At 38.3% G+C, this 16,223-nt stretch overlaps 1 long non-coding RNA gene across 1 annotated transcript; it reads left to right on the forward strand.

The window, feature by feature from the left end:
- Positions 1–635: 635 nt before the first annotated feature.
- On the forward strand, positions 636–15,972 carry LOC125933685 (uncharacterized). The gene is made up of 2 exons (XR_007461068.1): positions 636–1,067; positions 14,939–15,972. It is a non-coding gene; the product is annotated as an uncharacterized LOC125933685 (long non-coding RNA).
- The last annotated feature ends 251 nt before the right edge of the window (positions 15,973–16,223 follow it).

Here is a 16,223-nt window from a genome sequence, read left to right on the forward strand (position 1 = left end):
CTCCCGATGAAACCCACTGGCCATCCCTGAGCTAACAAAGGGATGAGTTACAGACTCATAGTGGCTGAGGGAGTAAAAGGACTTCAGAAATAATAGAAAATGATATTTTTAATGAGATAAAGTTAAAGAAAATCTACTGACAGCTTGCAGAATGTCTGAGAGACAAGTTAGTAAATGCGCCAGGGAAGTACATTTAGGAAGGGGAATTGTAGGCAAAAACCCTCTCTGTCTTGCCCTAGCATATTAGATATTCACAGACCAAATAGAAACGATTTGCTAGTACTTGTTTGATCTCTGTTTTGTGAGTTTGGCTAACTGAGAACTGACTATGTGACAAGTCAGCTAATCGATATTTCTGTGTGCCTACTGTGTGTTAGAAACTTTGGTAGATAGGAACAGTAACTAAGAAGACGTATTATTTAATGCTGGATAATGAAAACCGTCGCTTCAACACGACGGCTATCATTTTTAGTGAGCGACATGGATTTTTTTTTTCCTGTTAAAAGTGTACATTCAACCCCAAATACAAGGCAGTAATGCACAGTGGTTAAGAACACAGACTGTAGCCAGACTGCTCTCTGGTTCCAGTCCCGACTCTGCCATGTTATGGCTTTGTCACATTGGGTAGGTTTTTCAAACTTTAAAGATGAGGAGAATAATACCTACATTATACAATTAGTATTAAAATGAAATGAATTCGTATTTGAATACCGCTTAGAACAATGGCTGACAAAGAGTACTATGCCAGTTTATTAAATAAATTTTAAAAAATCTCTTCTTTGTGTTAACAGGGAACGACTGTATGTATTATTAAATCTAGCTGAATTGCAACAGACATGATTATCTGTCTTTCAGTCAAAGAAACTAAGACCCAGAGAAAGAAAACATCTTGGCCAAGGATCCAGTCATTGGCAAAACTGATACTCATATCCATTTACATAGAATACTGCCCCAGAGAAACAGGCAGCAGCCATCAGCATTGAGACAAAGCCGTCCATAAGCAAAAAGATTACAACTCGTTGGAAGCTCAGATGATTAGTATTTTTTAGCAGTATTTTAAAATTAAGGTAGGTACATTTTTTAGACACAATGCTACTGTATACTTAATAGACTATAACAGTGTAAACGTCATTTTTACATGCACTAGGAAGACAGAAAGATCTTCGGACTTGTCATGGTCACTTTATTGCGGTGGTCTGGAACCAAACTCACAATATCTCTGAGGTATGCTGTACAAAGAGCATAAGTGACACGATGGTGAAGCTAGAGGGGAGAACCACTGGTTCCTTTGTCCTGGATAATGACACCCAACAGTGCCGATCTTTGGACTACTTTTCCCTGTTGTTTCATTCCACTGACTGAATTTGATTGTTTTGCCTCTAAGTCATTTTGTCTTCATGACCACAATTATCACAATAAAAATAGCAAATGTTCATCACCGACAAAAGTTTCTACATATCCCATGCTTCAGGTAATCACCGATCTGCCTTCTTTGACAAAAGTAAATAGTTTATGGCTTGTTTACCTTTTGTAGAATTTTACATAAATGGAATCATATAGTATGCACTATTTTTTAAAATCTGGTTTCTTTCATTCATAAATGTTTTCAGAATCATGTTCTTCCTTTTAACTGCAGAATAGTAACCCATTGCATAGTGTTATGGGTAGAATGTGTCTCCCCCCACCCCTCCCCATGAAAGATATGTTGAAGTCCTGACCTCTAGTATTTTAGAATGTGGCTTTCTTTGGAAATAGGATCAGTACAGAGACAATCAAGTTAAAATGAGGTTATTAGGGTGGTCCCTCATCCAATGTGACTGGTTTCCTTATAAAATAAGAAACTTTGGACACAGAGAAATGCACAGAGGAAAAATGATGTAAGCACACAGGGAGAACATCAACTACAAGTCGAGAAATTCCTGAGGCTGCCAGAGGCTAGGAGAGAGGGCTGGAACTGATCTCTTTCAGAGCACATAGAAGGAACCAAACCTGACACCTTGGTTTTGGATTTCTAGCCTCTAGAACTGTGAAACAATAAACACCCGTTGTTCAGGACACTTGTTATGGCAGCCCTAAGGAACTAATGCATCTGGATATACACTAATACATGTGGGTCTAGACTAACACATATGGATATACAAAATGTGTCTGTTTATCTCTACTAATAGACATTTGGGGTTGTTTCCAGTTTGGGGCTATTAACAAAAGCCCAAATGGCAGCTTTGTGTGGACATGTGTTTTCATTTCTCTTGGGTAATTATCTGAGAGAGGAAGGATGGATCCCATAGTAACTTTTCCAAGTAACTACCAAACTCATTTCCAAAGTGACTGTACCATTTAAAAATCTGACCTATGAAAGGCAGCCCATGAGAGTTCTATTTCCTCCACATCCTTGCCAATATTTGGTTTGACCGGTCTTTTCAATTTTAGCCATGCTATTAGGTGACTGGTGGTATTTCACTGTGCTTTTAGTTTGCATTTTCCTAATAACTGATAATATTGAGCATCTTGTCATATGCTCATTTACTATCTGTATATCTTCTTTGGTGGAGCATCTATTCATTGTTTTTGCTTATTTTGCTGGGTTGTACATTTTCTTATTACTGAGTTTTGAGTATTTTTATACGTTCTGGATATAAATTCTTTATTAATTTATAAATATTTTCAAACTTAAAAAAATTTTGACTTTATGTTTTGCACAATGTAATAAAGTATATTATAGTTCTGATGTAAAACCTACAGTTATAAAACTTCTAGAGGAAAACAAGGAGTGGACATTTGTGACCTTGGGTTAGGCAAGATTTCTTCATTATGACACCAAAAGCATGAACCATGAATGAACAAATTGATAAAATAGACCGTATCAAAATTAAAGATGTCTGCTCTTCAAAAGACTCTGTTTAAACTGATGGTTACTGAAGGAGAGATGGATGGGGAGATGGGTTAAATAGGTGACAGAGATTAAGGAGGACACTTGTGATAAGCACTGGGTGTTGTATGTAAGTGATGAATCATGAAATTCTACAAATCATGAAATTCTATGAATCATGAAATTCTACACCTTTAACTAATATTAAACTGTATGTTAACCAAATGGAAATTATTTACTTTTTAAAAAATGTTTATTTATTTATTTTGAGAGAGAGAGAGAGAGAGAGAGAGAGAGAGAGGTAGAGAGCAAGCAGGGGAGGGACAGAGAGAGAGGGAGAGAGAGAATCCCAAGCAGGTCCTACACTGCCGATGAGGGGCTCGAACCCACAAACCATGAGATCATGACCTGAGCCGAAACCAAGAGTCAGATGCTTAACCAACACAGATGCCCCAGCTAAAGAGAATTTAAAAAAAATTCAGAGACAAAAAAAGAGACTATTTAAGGAATAAGAAGACAAACAACAAAATGAAAGAAAATATTTCCAAAATGCACATCTTGTACAAGACTTTTATCTATAATATTCTTGAAACTCAATAAGGAAATAGTGAACTCAATATTAAAAATGGACAAAGTATTTTTTCTTAGTCTGTAGCTTATCTTTTTCATTTTCTTGTTTTCTTCCAGAAGTTTAATAGTTTTAGATTTTACACTTAAATCTATGATTTATTTTGAGTTGATTTTTATAAATGGTATGATGTATAGATTGAAGTTCTCTCCCTCTCTCTCTCTCTCTCACATAGGATATCCAATTTACCACTCACCTGCCTTTGTACCTTGGTCAAAAATCAGTTGTCTATACTTGTTGATATGCTCATATATATTTAGAATCTTCTTTTCTATTGATTTATCTTCATGCCAATTCCACACTGTCTTGATTACATCTGTTTTATAATATCCTCGAAATAAGGAAGAGTTTGGGGCACCTAGGTGGCTCAGTCAATTAAGTGGTTAGGTGTCTGACTCTTGATTTTGGTTGGATAGTTACTATTGCTGTCTTCAAGTTCATTAATCTTTATTTCTAATAATATCTAATCTGCTGTTAATACCATCCAATGTAGTTTTCATCTTAGACATTGTAGTTTTCATCTCTAGAAATTTGATTTGGATTTAAAAAAATATCTTATGTCTCTACTTAAATTTCTGAACATGTATGATATGGTAATAATAACTTTTAATGTCTCTGCTAACTCTAACATCTATATCAATTCTGGATTGATTTTTACTCTCATTATTGGTTATATTTTTCTGCTTCTTTGCATGGCTGGTGACTTTTAAACTGGATTCCAGGTATTGTGAATTTTACCTTGTTAGGTACCGGACATTTTTGTTTTCCTATAAATATTCTTAATCGTTTTTCCTGGGATGCAATTAAGAAACAGGTTGGCCTTTTTGTGTCTTGCTTCTAAGATTTGTTTAGGTAGAATAAGAGCAGCATTTAACCTAAGGCTAATTATTGTTCACTACTGAAATAAGATACTTCTGAGTATTTTACTAGATGTTTCATGGGATATGAGGTTTCCCATTCTGGCTGGTGAAAAGAGGTCATATTTCTGGTCCTGTGTGAACTCCAAAGACTGTTTCCTCTGATCCTTCTGGGGTGGTTATTTGCTAACATCAAGTATTTTCGTCACACATATGCACTGAACAGTACTCTTGAGGATACTCAAAGGGGGTCCCCTGCAGATCTCTCCCATCTCTGTTATTTGTACTGCAAATGCTAGCCAATTTGGTCTCCATGGATGCTCAGCTTAATCTACTCAACTCTGGGAAACCACTGCAATCTGCTTTGGTTTCCACCCCCTGCATCATGGTCTAAGAACTCTCTTACAGAATTAAAAGGGGCAATTTTAGAGCTCCCCTCATTTGTTTCCTGTCCCTTACAGATTGCTGTCCTCAATGGCCTGATATCCAGTGTCTTGAAAACCCCTGTTGCATATATTTTGCCCTTTTAGTGGTGGGTTTGTTTCCAAGAGATGGTGAAACTAGTTTCTTACTTCAACTTGGCTAGAACTGGAAGTCTTACATCCCAGATGGAAAAGGACTTCAAAAGGACTCAGAGTTTTATAAGATTATATTCAAAATGTCTAGGATACAATTTAAACACATTTGATATGCAAAAAAGAGAAAATCTCAATAACTCATAAGGAAAAAACACTCAACAGCTGCCCACCATGTAGTGATGTGAATCCTGGTGATCTAAATCCTCTAAAAAACTTTAAAGCAACTATAATAACTATGTTTCATGAAATAAGGTTGAACAACCTTGAAACAAATGGAAAGATAATAGTTCTCAGCAGGGAAAGAGAAGCTGTAAAAAATAAAATGGACATTTTAGAACTAAAAAAAGTAAAGTAATGATGACACAGAAAAGAATCTATAAACTTGAATAGAGCAATAGAAAACATCCAATTTGAATACCAGAGAAAAATTTATTGGAAAAAAAGCTAACAGAGTCTCAGGGACCTGTGGAATAGTATAAAAAGATACAAAATTCATGCCAGTTGAAACCTATGAAAGGAGAAGATGGTGCAGAATAAATATTTGAAGAAATAATGACTGAAAACTTCCAAAATTTGGTAAAAGAGATAAGTTTACAGTTTCAAGAAACTTAATGAACGCTTAACTGGATAAACTCAAAGAAAACCATGGCCAGATACATCTTAATCAAATTGCTGAAAACCAACATTAAAAAAAATCTTGAAAGCTTCCAGAGAAAAAAAATTACACACTACATTTGAATGACTGTGGATTTTTCATGAGAAACAATAAAGGACAGAATAAAGGGACACAACACTTTAAAAGTAGTAGAAGAAATGAACTGTCAACCCAGGATTCTCTATCCAATAAGAATACCTTTGAAGAATGAAGGAATAATAACAACAGTCTGAGTTGAAAGAAAACGAAGAGAATTTTAGTCAAAAGCATTTCTTCTCTAAAACAAATGTTAAAGGAAGAACTTCAGGAAAAAAGGAAATTGTACCATAGGGAAACTTGGAACTTTAGGCATGAAGGAAGAGCAACATAAGTGGTAAATGACTAGGTACATATGACAGATTATTTTCTCCTCTACATATGGAATACGTATGTACATGTGTTCTCCGGAATACATATGATGATACAAAGCCAAAATTATACTATTGCCTGGGTAGGTTTTACTGTATGGAGATGTAATACATATGACAACTACACATACAACATAAAAGGGGGAGGGTACATTTTCTACATTTAACCCAAAGAGGTAAAATATTAATTTTAATCGACTATAAAAAGGGACATATGCATGTAGCAATGACTAGACCAACCACACAAAGGGATAAAGACAAAAAGAGAGTAGATAAATTAAGATGAAATATAAAGTTAAATATGTCAAACGTTTTCACAAAAGGGGAAGAGAGGAATACAAAATAGAGGGGGAAAAAACCAAAATAATGGCAGACTAAAACACCAACTTATCAATAATTACATTAAATATAAATGGTCTAAGCACACAAAATAAAAGACAGCAATCATTAAGTTGGACAAAAAACTAAGACTCAAATATGTGTTGTTGAGAAACCAACCCACTGAAAACATCTTGATATATATATAGGTTAAAAGTGAAAAGAAAAATATGTAATGTGCAAACACTTAACAAAAGAAAGCTGGATTGTCTCTATTAATGTTAAACAAAGTAGACTTTAGAACAAGGAAAATTACCAAGAGGCATCATTATGTAATAAGAGGGTCAATTCACTAAGAAGACATACAATCTTTTATATGTATGCACACACAGAAAACCAAAACAAAACCCCAAAAATGGTATTAAAATACAACTGGAAGAACTGCAAGGAGAAATAAACAAACCTACAATTATAGTTGGAGGCTTTCAGTTTTGTCTTTCAGTAACAGAACAAGTAGACAAAAACATTACCAAGACCATAGAAGACTTGAACAACACCATCCCACCAAAGAATAGCAGAATATACATTTTTTTCAAGTGCACAGGAAATACTTATCAAGACAGAACATATACTGGGTCATAAAAACAACCTTAACATATTTAAAAGTATTAAAATCTTTCAAAATATATCCTCTAATCAAAATGGTATTAATCTAGAAGTCAATAACAAAAATATCTGGAAATCTCCCAATTCTTAGAAATTAGATAATAATCTAGATAAGAAATTAGATAAGAAACAATCCACGGGCCGGAGAGCAGTATCAGAGTGAAAATGAAAATACAACATATCAAAATTGTTGAGGTAAAACTACAGTAGTGTTTAGGGGAAAATATGTTATTAAATGTATATATGAGAAAAGACAAGAGTTAATGATATAATTCTTCTTTAGGGAACTAGATAAAGAACAAACTAAACCAACGTTATCAGAAAAAAAATAAATAATAAAAGCATAAATCCATAAAATTGAAAACAGAAAAGAAATAAATACCAGAAATTGACTTTTTCAAATGTTCAATAAGAATGGTAAAACTTTGTACAGATTAACCAGAGAAGGAGAGAGAGAGAGAGAGAGAGAGAGAGAGAGAGAGACCAAATTATAAATATCAGGAGGGAAAAAGATGGTATCATTACAGACCCAACATATGTTAAAAGTGTACTAAGGGAATATTATAAAGAACTCTACCATAAGAGACTCTTAAATATAGAGAAAAAACTGAGGGTTTGATGGGGGGATGGGAGAGAGGGGAAAGTAAGTGATGGGCATTGAGGAGGGCACTTGTTGGGATGAGCACTGGGTATTGTATGGAAACCTATTTGACAATAATATTAAAGAAAAAAAAAGAACTCTATGCACATACATTTAACAACTTCAATGAAATAGAAATTCCTCTGAATACACAAACTACCAAAACTCACTGAAGAAGAAATAATTTGAATAGTTCTGTGTTTTTTAAGGAAATTGAATTCATAGTTAGGTAGCACAGATCAGTATGGACAAGAGAAAATAATCAAGACTAACCTTAACTTCCCTCTGCTGAGGAATGAATATACTGGTCTCTGAAATCTAAGATTTTGGTTGTTAACTTATTTGATGAAGGGTGTTGAGTAGTGGGTTGAGAAAGACAGGTTTTGAGCAAATGTCTTGAAATAGGAGAGTGATATGATAAATGGTTCCTAAGGTCTTAATCTCCTTAAATTAAGGAGTTTTTGGCAAATTGTTTTTGAATTGGTATCTACTTAGAATAGATAGCCTCTAAAAACAGGGATAATGACCAGGGGGACATGACAGAAATGTTGTGGTAAAGATTTGATCTAGGCAGGCAGTTTTTAACAATGAATGTAAGGGATAAATCTAAGAACTGGTACAGTTTATATACAACCACATGTTTGTTTTAATTTTTCTCTAAGTAAGGTATTTTTCTATATAAGATAACACATAGCTATGCTTTTTGGGTAAAAGGCAATGCATATTAACTAAGCACTTCTAAAGCATCTGGAAAAAGCTGCCTAATTCAATACCCTTTTCCCTCATCTGTTCTAGACAGTTAAACATGTTTTGGACTAGCCGAATTTCCACAATACTTTTCTTTTTTTTTGACATTAAAATGGCTGAATTCTCCAGGCAGAAAATGAAAACCCTAAAATAGAGACAGAATAACAAGTATTTCTTCTGTTAAAACAAATACAGAATTTAAATACACAATTGAGCTACTTCTGTTTATGTGTTTTAACATTTAAATCTTCTTATCCTATACAATAATTGAAACTGCCCAAAGAAAAATAACCAATTTGAGACTGAATAAAACGAGGTTGGTGGTCTCAGGAACAAGTATATTAGTCAAGTAGTGTTGGCAAAATCCATTTTTGTGTGTAATTTTGAGAATTAGCCTTTAGGTCAGCATTGAGTTTGTGCGTGTGCCGAGAGCTAAAACAATGTGGCCAATGAGAACGGCTCTTGTGTGATGTTCTCAGTTTCTAACTTTATCCCCATCTGTTTGAACATTCCTGCAGTGGTGCCCAGAACAGCTTGTCGGTAACAAGGAGGCAGTTTCAAGGGGCACATTTTTCTAGAGACCAAATGATCTTCAAAACACTCAAGAGAAAATCAAGGTGGTCTTCTAAGCTCTTGGTATTCTAAGTTTTGTTCATGGATCGGAAGTACTGACATATCCAGAAGCTATGCTGGAAATACAGTATCTCAGCCCCAACACCCGCCCCCCCCCCCACTATGATCTATTGAATCAGAATGTTCTGTCATTTCACCAAGACTCCCAGGTGATATTACAACTCGAGACAATGTGTTTTAAGCTCTTGGAACAGGTTTTGTTGGGAGATGAAAGGTTTACATATTTTAAGAGACAAGTGCTGATTCTTTAGGTGACGGTTTTGGCACTGCAGCTATGTGACTGAACAGCATGCAGGGACAATACAGAAAAGGAAAAGGCCTCTCCTGGCAATGATGCTCAGAAAACTAACCTCCTATGGCACAGCAGAGTTCCTGGAGGTCCTCAGAACGCTTAGCAAGTTTTAAGGCAAGAGTTTCAGTATCAGGCAAGTGGTATTAATGCTTTCCTCGTGTTTAGACAAATCCACCTGTTTTTATAAGTAGGCATTTATGAATTAACAAGCATGTTCAAGAGGTCAATCTTCCAGCACTTTCTCAGACCAAGAGAAAATAATTATCTGTAAACAGTCTGATTTTGTAATCACACAAAAAACATCTCCTTCCTGCAGCAGGGACACAGGGTGAGAAGGTCCAGTCTGTAATTCACAACCTGGAGAGGGGCTGAGTGCTATACTAGGGTCCAAATTCGGTCTTTCTCCAATTTCCAAAGCACAATCCTGGCCCGAACCTCCGGACACACAGAGAACTCTGCCAGTAACAGTCTGTGCAGGATGAGGAAATCCTTCCTTTGTCAGTCTCTGGCAGTCAGGACCCCTCTGCTTCATTTCAAGATTAATTTTCTAGCTAAATCTTTGTACTCCTCGTTCTCAAAGATCTTTATGAGGAGAACAGACAGATCTGGATGGTCTAGATGAGCTTGACCAAGTGATTTCACACATGGATGGAGCACAGAGCTAGGCTTGGGTGGGGTGGAACTCTCTTCCTTTGTTTCTCTCTTTGGATGTCTGTGTCCCCTCCTGCAACAGCTACTTTCACGACCTTTCGTTGGCTCATTAATGGGATTCCATTTAGAAATGAGAATATAAGCGATATCTAAATGTCTAATAATAAGGGTGTTTTAACCATCTGCTTTTATTGATTTGATCGTTCACCCTGTCATTTTGGGACTCTCTTATGGTGCTGTGCTTGGATACTTAAAATGTTCTTCACTGAATCATTCTCAAAGCTTCTGGAAAGTCCAACAATGGGTTACCACATGGAACCTTCACAGAATCCCCAGAATGCAATGTCCTGATACTAGGAACAGTAAAGAACAGGGAGAGGGATACTGTCTCGGAAGCCAGACACATGGGTGTTGGCACCTTAGCTCTGTCACACCTAGCTGTGCCACCTTGGGTAAGTTTCTTAAGCTTCAGCGGGCCTCCGTTCCTCACTGTAATAGGGGAAAAATACTGCCTATTGCAGAGATTCTGTGAGGATTCAGAGAGAGAAGTGTAGATCACTTAGCGAGAAACCCAGGCACTTAGTAAAGAATCAAGAGGATTATGCTCCCTTTTCCTTTGTATTGTGAATATTTTAGTGTGGTTTCCCTAGGGTATGGAGCCTGAGTCAAAACTTAAGAGCCAAAGTTTTGCTGAGGGGGTGCGATACAGGGAAGCAAGAGTGAAGGAACCAGGTAAGTGAGGTAGGGGATGAGAGAAAGCAAGGGCAAAGGAGTGCATTCCAAGCTGTCCAGATTACCTGGAAACTTAGCTGGTTGCTCAGACAACTCCAGAGAGGGGGAAATGGAGCCACTAGATCCCAGAACAGTCTCTTAGGGAGGAGAGAGGAAGAAGAATCTGTTGGCTGCTTTCTATCTCCTCTTGCTCACTGAACAAAGTCTCCCCCTCTCTCTACCACTGGGGTGTAACTCTCTAACATTTCTGGGTTATTTTTTCCACAAGAGCAGTGGCATTTAGCTAGTGAAAGGGCACGAGCCGGCAACATTTTATGCCTGCCTTTCTGCACACTGCCTTCTGAAAGACCCATCCTGGAAAGCCGGTGGGATGGGGTGGGGGGAGCTTAGGAAGCTTCTGGCATCTGTACTTCAGCAGTGACGGCAAAGCACAAGGGCAGGAAAAGAGAGCCCCGTAGTGTGAGGTCAGAGGTATGAGATGAGGTGGGTTTGGTCCTGTTTCTAGCAACAGGGGAAACCCAAAGCAGCTGCTTGCTGAGGCAGGGCCAAGTGCTGGGGAGCCTGGTGCAATGAGAAGTCAGCCTCCATCAGGAGGGCAAGGCCAGAGGTCGGGCAGCTTCTCTTCAGTAGATTCACATCACCTCTCCGCCCTGACAAGAGTGCCATTGGCGCCAAGCCATCTTCCTGGAGGGTCATCTGTTTCCCCAAGCAGGCGACATAGCCAAGCAAATCTGAGAAGTGCATAAATCGGGTCTGGTATTACGAGAACAGGATACGGCCTTTCAACAGTGTATGAACGCAAAGGGAATGCGACAGTGGCTCACTGCACAGATCTGACCCGGCTTAAGTTTATTTTTAGGGCCCCTCTGGTTAAAGCTCAGGAGAAGGGTTGGGTTTAGAGGCCTTGATTTGCAGAGTTAGCTTGTCACCTGACTTCAGAGTCCACGCTCAATCACGTAACTGTGCCTACTGCCCCGGCACAGCTGTGCACCAAAACTGGGGCACTGTCATCGGCCAGCATGCGCAGAGATGAGGCCTCATGTCTCAGTGCACCTGCAGTGACAGAACCAGAGGTCGCAGAAGACACTGAAAACCCAAGAAAAAAGAAAAGGCTTTAGCAACAGAGAACCAAGAGAGAAATCAAGAAATTGAGGAACGTACTTGTGATGAGCCGTGGGTGATGTATAGAATTGTCGAGTCACTGTATGGTTCACCTGTGCCTAATATAACACTGTATGTTAACTATACTGGAATTAAAATAAAATTAAAAATTAAATACATTAAAAAAATTGTTACATAAAAAAATGAAGGAAAACGAAAGTTGCAGGTTGAAGGGAGTGACCATCAGTTTCAGGGGATGCCAGGAAACCAGCCCAGTAGAACAGGAATAAGAACCAACATAATGGAGACCAGAACAATTTCTGTGGCATCACGGGGGCTGGGAATATTGCTAAGGACTGAGCACCGTGCAACGGAAGTGAGGAAACAGCTGGTATTTTTTTTTTCCGAAAGTATTTTTTACTTAACGATTGTCAGAGAAGCAAACGAAGGAAAGTTATGGTAGCTCGAGGAGAAGCAGGGTTGACGCGAGGTATGTCTACATTTTAAATACCACAATTCATTTATTTCATCCGTCCTGATATCATTGGGTTGTTCGCAGTTGTTGACAATTAGGAATAGTGCTGCTATAAATACTCTTGTAAATGTCTTTGGGAACATGCGTGTGCCTGTTTCGGCTGAACGTATCTGTAGGCATAGTGAGTGCATTTCTACATTCATTGGTAGCACAGTTTATTGATATTTCAGTCAGATCATGTTCATCAAACCATCTGAAATCTCACTGTGTATGTGTGCCTGCTTGCTCTGGAAATTACTGGTAGCGGTATGTCAAAACCCACAGTACATTATTGATACGTGTTTCCTCTTTTGCTAATTTTTGTTGTCTATATTTAGAAGAATATGCAAATTTAGAATAGTCTCTTTAAGCATATACAGATTTAGACTACTTTATATCTTCTTGGTAAATTGAACTTTTTCTCTCTATAAAACTTCCTTTTCTTATTTCTCGTAATATTTCTCATCTCAAAGTTTTCTTTGTCTGATATATTTTGCTTAGGGTTTGGAAGGAATCTATTTTTTCTATCTTTTTATTAATAATATCCTACAAGATTTTTTTTAATGTTTATTTACTTTTGAAAGAGAGAGTGATAGAGTGACAGAGTGTAAGTGGGGGAGAGGGGCAGAGAGAGAGGGAGACACAGAATCTGAAGCAGGCTCCGAGCTGTCAACACAAAGCCTGATGCAGGACTTGAACTCACAAACCGTGAGATCATCACCTGAGCTGAAGTCAGACGCTTAACCAACTGAGCCACCCAGGCGCCCCTATGTTACAGTATCTTTATATTCTTATATGTAAGATGTGTTTATTATAATCAGAATATAGTTGGTTTTTTTTTTTTTTTTTGATCCCAACTCCTTGGATCAAATTTTCCCATTTGTAAAGTATTTGCATCTGTTTATGCTTATTACAATGATCTAGATGCAAGGTATTTTTTAAGGTGGTGTCAGCATTTGTTCTACTTGGAGGCAGAGGGGAAAGAAAAAACTAAAAAGGTTGAAAATATAAGAGAGGGAGAAGAAAATGATGACTGATGGGTTGTGTTCTAGAGTGGATAGATGGCAATGATATTTGCAGTCGAGAACACAAGACAAGGGGCGGTCTTATAGAGGAAGCCGGGGAGGATTGGTACAGATCTATGTTTGGGGGTGGTATAAAAAGATGTTTAGGAAGATTGTCTTTGTCGGCCTCTATTTTTCTCCCAAGGTGGGAACAAGGTCTGCTAAAATATCTGCAAGCAGAGCTGAGAGGTTTGGGGACATGGAAAGGTTCTGCCAGTGCCACTATGGCCTATGGGAAAGGGAGGGTGACAGTGAGAGAGAGAGGTGTTTGCGAAGTGAGGAACAGTCCTCTGGGCAACCATAAAATCCCGCCCCAACTAGCTGTCTACTTGATTTTCCAGGGAGTCCCCAAGTCCTACGTCCTTCTAGGTCCACATTGTCACAGCTCTGAGGGATCGCTTTCCCAGATTGTGCTAATGCTGTCATTCCAGTTGGAATAAAACCCTGGAAGGAGTTTATGTGGAATGGCAGAAAGAAGGACTTTTTCATTCATCCCCCTGATTTCTGTCTTATGCGTAATTCGATTTGATCTGCCTTTTTTTTCCACACAAGCTGGTACCCCTGTATGCCCTATAGTAAAATCTTCCTTCTATGTAGACTGTGGCTCACTTAATAGGTCACATGCATGTGTACGCAGCATGGTGAGATGGCCAGGGAGCCAATGATGCTGGAAAGCTTGTGATTCACTCATACCGACCTCTTCTTGGCTTTACGTTTTGCTGGCTTTTGCTTTCTCGACTCCTGAATCCTTAGCATAAAATCCTCACTGCTTGGTGAGACAGCAGGACCCGGTGGTTAAGTCCAGAGGCTCTGAAATTACATTCCCTAGTTTCAAAACATGACTCCATCCTTTACAAACTGTGTTATCCTGAGCAAGTTCTTGACCTTCTTGAGCTTGTTTCTTTATCTGTAAAATGAGGATAAAAGGGTATCATCCTCACAGATTTTTCATGAGCACAAAAATGGTATACGTGTTGTGATGATTGGTTTAAGCTGTCACCTTGGTTACACCATAGTACCCAGCTATTCAATTAAATACTACATCTAAGGGTTGCTGTGAAGGTATTTCATAGATGTGGTCAACATCTGCAATCCAATGACATCAAGTAAAGGAGATTATCCTCTACAACCTGAATTGGTGGCATCCAATCAGTTGAAAAGCCTTAAGAGAAACACTGAGATTTCCTGAGAAGAAAGAAATGCTGCTTCAAGATGGCTGCATCAGCTCCCGCCTGAGAGTCTCTGGCCTGCTGGCCTGCCACAGAGACTTTGAATTTGTCAGCCTCACCACTGTGTAAGGCAATTCCTTAAAGTAGATCTCAGTTGTATACATATCCCACTGGTTCCGTCGCTCTGGACAACCCTAATGCATTCGTGCAAAGCAGTTAGCACGGTGCCTTGTTCATCACAGTCCCCACAAAGCATAGACCTATCATTATGATTTTCTGCATATGTGTTTAATATAGGGAATGCTTTCTAGAAACATGGGCTGCTGGGGGTCATCCCTATGAAAAGGCAATCCTGACAGCTATTCATTCTTGTCATACTTCCTGAAGTTGTGACATGTCTCTGTTCCATTTTTCCAGCGCAACGACGTGATGAGCTCCATAGTGTCTTAGGTCTTGCATGGCCCTCTACGTGGCAGCTGATTTTCACTTTTGCTTCTCTGACATTCTCCTGGGAAGGCCACTAGCCACTCAGCCAGCACTTCACATCACCCTGAAGCTGTTCCATGAGGCTTTGCAGCAGCCGAGGCACTGTCACCTGCGTACCCTGTTTAGTTTTGTCAGAGTTGAACCACAAGAATTTACAATAATGGGAGAGAGACCAAAGAGTTAAACCTTATTCAGACTGAGCAAAGCGCCTTCTGGGAAGCTGGTTCACTGGCTAAGAATACTCTGTGTCCTATACATGATACTCTATGTACTGTACTCATTGTACATAAGGAAACAGGTTTTTTGTAGGTCAAAAAGGTTGAATGTTGGCAATTTCATATGCTTCACCGTATAATTATACTCTGACTTGCTATAATGGATTTATATAGTCTCTATTTTTAATAAAAATATTTCTGTGCTATATAGGGCAGTGCTCAACAACATATGTGTATAATTCATGTTGCTATTCTTAGACTTTTAGTTGTAGCAAAAGATCCAGATCTTGGCCTTAATACTTTCCTGGGGTTGGTGTCAGTTTCTTGGAGAAATGGGGAGGTGGGCTAAGCATGGAGGCTGGGTGTGCTCTCTCATTGTTGACATCACAACAGGCAGTTTGCAGCATAAGTCTCCAGCCCAGAGTGTCCTCACTGAGCCATTTGTTTGCTCTAGCTGACCCAGATATTACAGTGGGGATAGATGAATATTAGGTGTCATATTATGAGCTCTTCTCCGCCAGTGAGCTATCTTCACTATATTGGGGGTTTTCAGGACAGACAGCACCAAAGATGGGGGCAAAATGCTAAGTAATGCTATGTATACACACACGGGGTTTTGGAAAGGAGAAAGATGCTGAATGTTACTTAGTTAAAAGATTAAATCCTGTCTCATACTTCACATCATCTACATAAATAAGCAAAGCGCCATGTACTTAATGAATGATCAATAAAAATATGAACTGAAGTGTGTCATAGAGTAGTATGAAGGCCTTGACTTTAGAGCTGGATTAACTGGGTTTGAATCCTAGGTCTGTCACTAAATAGTTGTATATCCGTGGGCAAGTTAACCTCCCTGTGATTCAGTTTTTTCTTCTGAAAAATGGTGATGGAAACAATCCTCTATCTTAAAAGGTTGTGGCAGGGTATTTGTAAGCTATAATGTCTATTATATAAAAAGCATGGTATATGCTGACTATTATTATTGTTAAGTGAATGACTTT

Source organism: Panthera uncia (assembly GCF_023721935.1).
Source record: "Panthera uncia isolate 11264 chromosome A1 unlocalized genomic scaffold, Puncia_PCG_1.0 HiC_scaffold_16, whole genome shotgun sequence".
Classification (NCBI taxonomy): domain Eukaryota; kingdom Metazoa; phylum Chordata; class Mammalia; order Carnivora; family Felidae; genus Panthera; species Panthera uncia.